Source organism: Triticum urartu, unplaced genomic scaffold (assembly GCF_056163025.1).
Source record: "Triticum urartu cultivar PI428250 unplaced genomic scaffold, HENAU_Tu73 scaffold2, whole genome shotgun sequence".
Lineage (NCBI taxonomy): Eukaryota > Viridiplantae > Streptophyta > Magnoliopsida > Poales > Poaceae > Triticum > Triticum urartu.
In genome coordinates this window covers 17186239-17193511 of record NW_028260368.1, presented here as the reverse complement: position 1 = coordinate 17193511, position 7273 = coordinate 17186239, and the positions used below count along the sequence as shown (strand labels likewise).

Sequence of the window (7273 nt, the reverse complement as noted above, 5' to 3'; positions counted from 1 at the left end):
CTCCGTCTTTCGAGCCTCTGTTTAGCTTCAAAAGATAAGGCGCTAGTGCAACGAACGGCTGCTTTGGTGCGTCCCACCCCAACTAACTAGTGCTTGACTTGACTTTCCCCGCGCCCTATCCAATGAATAAAGGAGAAGGCCGGCCTATCAATGACCGTGCCAGTCTGATCTCCTTTATACTTACCTCAAACAACGAGCGAAGTCGAGATGTTGATGAGAAAGGGGCTTTTCTCAAGGCCAAAGAGTGCTCTTTGAAGGCTACTATGCATCCTTACGAATACAAGAGTGGTTTTTTTTGTTTTGGGTATAGCAGGACTTGAACCTGCGACATTAGGTTAAAAGCCCAATGCTCTCTACCAACTGAGCTATACACCCGATTTTACAAGAAGGCTTGGTGCGGAAAAGAAAAGAGGGCGGCCTGGCCCCTTTTCTTCTTATCATATCACAAGGGCGCGGCTCTGTATGGTATAGTACTGTGGAGCAAGTTTGGGAGTCCTTTCCACTCATTGAGGATTCTATCTAAAAAAGAAGGTCAACGGGGGAGACTACAGTAGCTCGAACTCAGACTATCTACGAAAAAGGTAAAGTCGTCTTTCCTAGGGTTCGACCGAAAGGAGCTGTGTTCTATGGTTTGACGTTGTGGAGGTCCAGCACTCTTCTAAACGAAGAAAAGAGGGGATTCGCGCTACCTCCTACTCCTACAGAAGATCGATTGGCGCGAACTTCCGATCGATTCCTTATTCATTGTTGCCGACCCTTACATCATCATAAAGAGAATCAAGATATCCCAAGAACCCAGCTAGGGATGAATGACTAGCGCTCAAGAACAAGCAAGGGATGAGCGCACGGGAGCGGCGTTGCTTGTTGCTTTATTATCACATTAGAGAAGCGGAACCTCCAAGCTCAGACATCTCGAACTCAGAACTACCCTTCTATCCCACCCTGCTCCTCCGGCATCGGAAGCAGAACTACCTGACCGAAGGAGATAGACAGGAAGGGAAGACGGTCATACAAAGCCGAATAAAGCTCTCTTGAAGCTGCATCTGAATAGACCTAGAGTCACTCAGTACATACGAACCCTTGAATAAATAAGAATTGAGAAGTATGAAATGTGGGCATCATAACAAAAAAAGAAAAGACCGAACCAGTAAGACTAATGTCTACTTATTTATACCTTTGAGAGGTCCACTTAGACTATTATGATTTTCTCTTTAGCTACGTAGGTTATATAAGATTCAATTCAATCTAACAAGCGGACTGGACTACCTTCGGCTACTACAAGATATTTAGAAACCTAAGAAGCTGAGCCTACTTTACGCACTTAAGGCAGCAGCAGATGATGAAGAAATGGGCGGTAGATGATAATGAGAAAGGGCGCCCCTTGGCATTTCCTGTGGGGGAGTCTGATTGATCCAATCACGACGAATGATGTCAACCCCCTCTTTTGCGCCTAACTTGACTCTGATTCTCCCACTATGAGAGCTGATCCAGGGGCTAGTTCGGCTACAGAATGGAATTTACGAAAGCCCCCCGTCTTTCCGACTCAATGTATTGCCCTTTGGGACCAGGATCTGACGAGGAAGTGAGAGATGGGGACACAAACATAGGTGCGTACCATTGCCCCAATCCAATGGGACTATGTCATACAGGGAGGAACCCTTGGAGGTTGGGACAGAAAGAAAGCAGGTTTTGCTTCTGCTTCCTTCGAGCTACCAAACTCTTTCGTCAGGTGTGGGTCAAGTTCCCTCATTATTGCTTGACTTCCCCTTTGGGGGCACGAAAAGATGGACTAGGACTTAAGTAAGGGAGAGGACAACCCCTGTTTCTGGCTTACCTCAACGAGTGAGTGCTATTCCCATTCCTTACTTTGATCCGACCTGTTCCCCGACCAGTTTGCTTGCTCACTAGAAGAGTCAAGCGAGAGCAGCTAGTTTAGAAGGAAAAGGACACCTGGGGCTATTCGGCCTCACTTGTCGGAGACTGAACTACCGCTCGCTTACTTGCTGATCAAGGAGGTCATTTCACTTACTCTAAGCATAGAAGGAAGAAGATTGAAAAACTAACAAACAAATTGTCTTCAGCCCTACTTACTTATAGGCTGACTTGGCCCAGGAAACAAGGTTCTATTAGGCTTGCAGGGCTTAAAAAAGAATGAGCTAGATCGCAGGTATTTGGATACGAGGTAGTAGCGGGGTCTAGTCGAAGCGGTGCGCAAAGTGTACAAAGGCGAGTCTCACGGGCAGCGGCACGTGAGGGGTCTCCCGAACTTCATGGAAGACGCAGTTAGGGAGTTGGAAGATGCACTTTGGACTCCTGCACCAGTAAGAATGGAACTGGAATAAAAAGTCGGGGTAGCTAGTCACTCCGTTACTGAGGAAAGAGAGGATGGCATTTCCATAAGTAGACTCTCCTTCTTACTGAATCCTTATCCTGCCCTCTCTACTCGGGAACAATTCATTCTTAACTCGTACATAAGTTCCGGGCGTCGACAAGAGAGTAGCGATCTACAGCTGGTTCGGTGGACTGGTGGTGACACGGGCGGGCCCTCTACTTTATTTGCCGAATCCAATCGATCATGGGCGGCCCTCTTCGTTCACAGTCTTTCTTTCCTTTCGAATCCATTGTTCCAATCTGACCAAATAGCAATTCATTGAAATCATTCGGGTCACCTCTTTTTTAAGCACTTGACCAAGCCTATTTCTATAGAAAAGGACAGGAATCTATTGACTTTGAGTCTGTCTCCTACTACGAAATGGGAACTGAACACAGGATGGCAATAGTTAGAAAAAAAATCCCCTCGTACTACGTCATTATTTATTCGATTTTCCCTGGTAAGTGCTCCAGATGCAGTTGCTTTAGTTGACGTAGTGAGTGGAACCTAATTATCTGTTTCCTTTCATACCAGAGTTGCCTTTTGTAGATGAGAAAGCCAACAATTTGCAAGGAGTTGATAATTGCACTTGAAGTAGTAAGTTAAAGACAGTTGAAACTTAATGGCACCGTTTAACCAAGCACTCTTGTAGCTTCGGAAACTCCGTGTTCAGATCGGTGAGGCAAGAGACGAATTCATCGTCAGTTACCTCCACGATATCCAAAATACCCTCAAGACCATGAAGACAGATAATGAGAGTCAGGTTCAAACAATTCAAGGATTGTAAATACCATAACAGCAAAGTAGAATGCACCAAATTTTTCCTATACCGGTTCCAGGAAGAGCACACCAAATGAAAGAAACTATTACTCAAAAAGCGAATCACATCTCGATCCACAAACTGCCAAAAGCCTTTGTTATTCCATTCCCAGTGGAACGTCAACCTGTTTAACAACAATTTTCTAAGAAACTTGCTGAATTCTAAATGAAACAACCTTATTTTCAAGTGACAGGCAATATCCATTTCAACCAATTATTAAAGATAAAAGGGCTAACTGCACAGCTAATTGAATTCCTTTTCGAGGTTGAGTTCATCTTGAAACCGCATTTGCTTCCTAATTAAACTGAGAAAAAATAAGAATATTAAAAGAAAGACTCCACAGAACATGAATGAATTCAGGTACATCACATCAGGCTGATATGTGCCGGTATCATACCTGTTTCAAGATTCTGGCTAAGCCCTTCTTGTTGCCACATATCCAGTTTCTTCTAAGGTTCTGAATTGCTCAAGTTCCTGCTCAACGCTTCTTGTCTAGCTCCAGTCTAGCACTTGTACCAGTCGCCTACCAGATCACGGCTTTGCTCCAATTCTACTCTCCAATTATGCAATCCTCTCAAAAATTGGGGCTTTTCTTCACTTCAGCACTTCCCCTCGCAGTGGATTCCACTAGGTTCTTAACCTCTTCCCAATTCTTAAACTGAAACCTGCGATGTCTAATCCAACTCGGCACCTAACCAGCTTGTCAGCATCGTAAGTTTGCCTCAACATTCCCCCTAGAAATACAAAAATATGTAAATCTACTTTCATTTATTTATTAGGGATGAGACTTTCTTTTTCTTTTCTATTTTCTAGAATAAGTATGCTCTGGAGTAAAAGGATTCGAAACCTTTGCATGCCGGTACACAAAAACCGATGCCTTACCACTTGGCTATACTCCAAACGGGGGGGAAGGCTCGATGAAAACGAGCTGGGATATAGATTTTTCAGAAGGAAGAGTTAGTTACCCTCGGTCTTCCTTCTTTCCCGGGAATCAAGGAAGTAGTAGCGGGACAGTCCTTTATTTCCCCCTTTAGACCAACTACAACAAGCTCGCTCCTTAGGTTAGCTCTCTGCTCTACCTATTTGTTTGCAATGCCTTGCTTATCAAAATAGGCCTTTCTGTAACCTGACCTTACGCTGAAAAACTGCACTTGTTGGCTCTGCGTCCACTGAAACTTATGAAAAAGAAATGTTATTCTATCGATATCTTCAAGAGTTCCCTAACCCCCTGACTGAGAGTGCTATGATGGGCTATTGAAGTTCGTCCCTGCGGCACGGTGGGGCAGTGCAAATCCTTTCATTAATGAAGTTCCGCCTGACACTCCCATTATTGGCTTCCTTCCCTGGGGACCGCTCGGGCGAAGGCAGAGCATGGAATGATCGTAGGGGCATCCTTCCTTAGTTGGAAAAGACGTGTGTGACTTAAACCAGGAGGAGAAATCCATTTTCAAATGGCGACAGAAAGAAAGGAATTCACGAAATAGAAGAAAAAGTGCACTGTGCTGGCAAATGTGGAGAATAGCCATCCATCTTTCATCAATGAAATTGTTCCGTATGGGTAGCAAATACACATATCAGAAGAGCCAACCCGAAAGCACTTGCTTCAAAGAAGCAGCAGTTACCAAGAAATTCTGTTTCAAGTCAGTATATCTCGATAGAACCAATTCAATCCAGGTAGTGTGAACAGAGGATGTGGAAGTTCTGTTTCCTTGCCTTGTCAAGCATTTCATCTGACACTCTATCTATACTATAGCTAGATCAATTCCTATTCTTTCTTCCAGGCGACTTTACTCCAAAGAATTTTTCCTTCTTATCTTGACTCGATCTCACGAAATTGGATTGATTGGCACACCGCGCATCTGGCATTCGCTTCTCCTATCTATCTCTTCCAACTAAGCTGATCACTGGAAAATATGAAATCCTGCAAGCAATCATTCCAGAGCCAACTACGAAGATACCTGGTCTTCCACTCTGTTCACTGAGGAAAGACAAGAAAGGTAAACAATTCTTCAAAGGAATTGGCTCTACCGGAACAGAGGAATTGGCTCGCTCCTTCGCTCGCTGGGTAAGCATAGAATGCACACCAGTCTGTATCAAAGCGTATCTACTTGAAAAGGAGACTACTTGAACAGATGAAATGGAAGGAAGAAATGAAGTTCGATCTACCAACGTAGAGTCCGCCCTCCCAGGAAGAAGAAATTTTGCTACTTTGGCTCATCAGTTGGTAAGTCTGTCTATGAAGTTCAGTGCCCAGAAAAAGAGAAAAAAAGACCAAAACAAGCTTTTTCAAGCTCTACAAGTCCTATATATATAGTGTTCCACTAGATAGCCGTGTTAAAACTAGTCCAGTCTTGCCGAGTGGCCTTATCTTTCGGGTACCTGGTCCGGTACTTCTACTTCGAGAGTGAGTTAGTAAACAGGATCAACTTTATGATCCATTTGAGAAATTGCAATCACAGAATCAGAACGAGTGGGTCTAGAGTCCATCCTCACACAGTTGAAATGCTGCTTCTCCCCTTCTCCTTTCAAAAGAAAGTGGATCTCATAGCCTCTGACAATTCGAAAAGTAGGTCTCAGTCTCATTTTCAGATGCAATTTTCCACCGGAAAGAGAATCCCATATTCTTTAAGCCAAGCCGCCAATCCTAGGGTCAATGCGGAACAGGAAACCATTGCTATTTGAGCAGTTTAGAGAATCGAAATTCCACTCATTTAGAAATCGATCGGCGAATGCCAGAGGAAGGATAAGGGGAGCCTACACCAACGTAGTCTTAGCCCTAGAACACATGGAGCTTGGAGCACTGATAATAAGTCTGTCTGATTTTCAAGGAGTTTATGAACAATCACCACATCCATATTGAGGAGAAAGCTCACTCAGGCTACTGAACTTGTAAATACAGTTGCGCTCATGATAGGGATTCCGTTTATGGCGTGAGGTGAAGTTAGAAGCATACCTGGATATATACTCATAGTGGCTTCCATACCTATCTCCGGTAGAACTAACAAAATAGAAACCTATGACTAGTAGACTCATACGAAAACTTGAAAGATCTATTTCATTAGAAGAGAAAGTTCACTGAATCTATGGCCTAGAAAGCCAAAAGAAATGATCAGTCCAATGACAGAAGGACAGAAGCGCGTTCCCTTCGTCCTCAATGTGCGGTCCACAGCTTACTCGAGTGCTTGAGATATTCATTTGGTTAAGGCACCTTCATCGTAGGAAGGAAAAAACCCGGATCCCCGGGCGGATCATTCCCTCTAACAAGCTAAACAAGAGTCCAGGAGCGAGAGAGGAAAATCCAAAGTGGCAAATAACATAATATGAAAAAAGAAAAAAGTTCTATTGAGTTGTTGAAAAAAAAAAAGGCACTTTAGAAGCGAAAGTAGGCTATTCTCGTAAAGGAATATCGTAACGGGCGACTAGGTAATATAGAAGGCCGACCCACCCGAATCTCTTGGTGGCCTTTCCCTCGGCTTCCATCACAGAAGATGTCAGCAATAGCAATCCTTCAGTCAATAGAATCAGTAACTTATACTACTTAAATAGTGAAATACCAACCAACACATAAAGCAATAACCAGATAGATAGAATGATAACAGGTAATACGAAGATATCAACACAGCCGGAGTCACGAGGCTCGATAATGACCAATGGGTTAGGATCTGAGGAAGCTTAGTTTGGATGATGGAATATTCGCTGTTCTGATTGTTGAGATACTGCAAATCCACTTATCCAACAATTTCAGTCCATTTTCCTACTTTTTCTGCAAGGGGTTCAAGGGGGAAAGCATTATTATATCCTTAATATGACTCTCTGTCACACGGATGCTGCTGGGCTGCTACAAAACCCCTATAGTCGAAAAAAAGATCGAAACAGGGATAAAACGTAGGATAACCCAGATCACTCGGACTAGCTGAACTCTCCAGAACAAACACAACCTAGGTGGTTTGACTAACGTTTTGGCACATTAGACTAACCTAAGACAACTCCTGGCTACATTCAGTCCTATCGAGATACAAGCTGTTACCAACCTGATACAACGCAAGTCACAAGCTTGACACAGCGAGAATGGCTGCAACTGA

The 7273-nt window shown here is 43.7% G+C and overlaps 1 non-coding gene across 1 annotated transcript; it reads right to left on the bottom strand.

The window, feature by feature from the left end:
- Positions 1-301: 301 nt before the first annotated feature.
- On the bottom strand, positions 302-375 carry TRNAK-UUU (transfer RNA lysine (anticodon UUU)). Its single transcript has one exon. It is a non-coding gene; the product is annotated as a tRNA-Lys (tRNA).
- Positions 376-7273: the final 6898 nt, after the last annotated feature.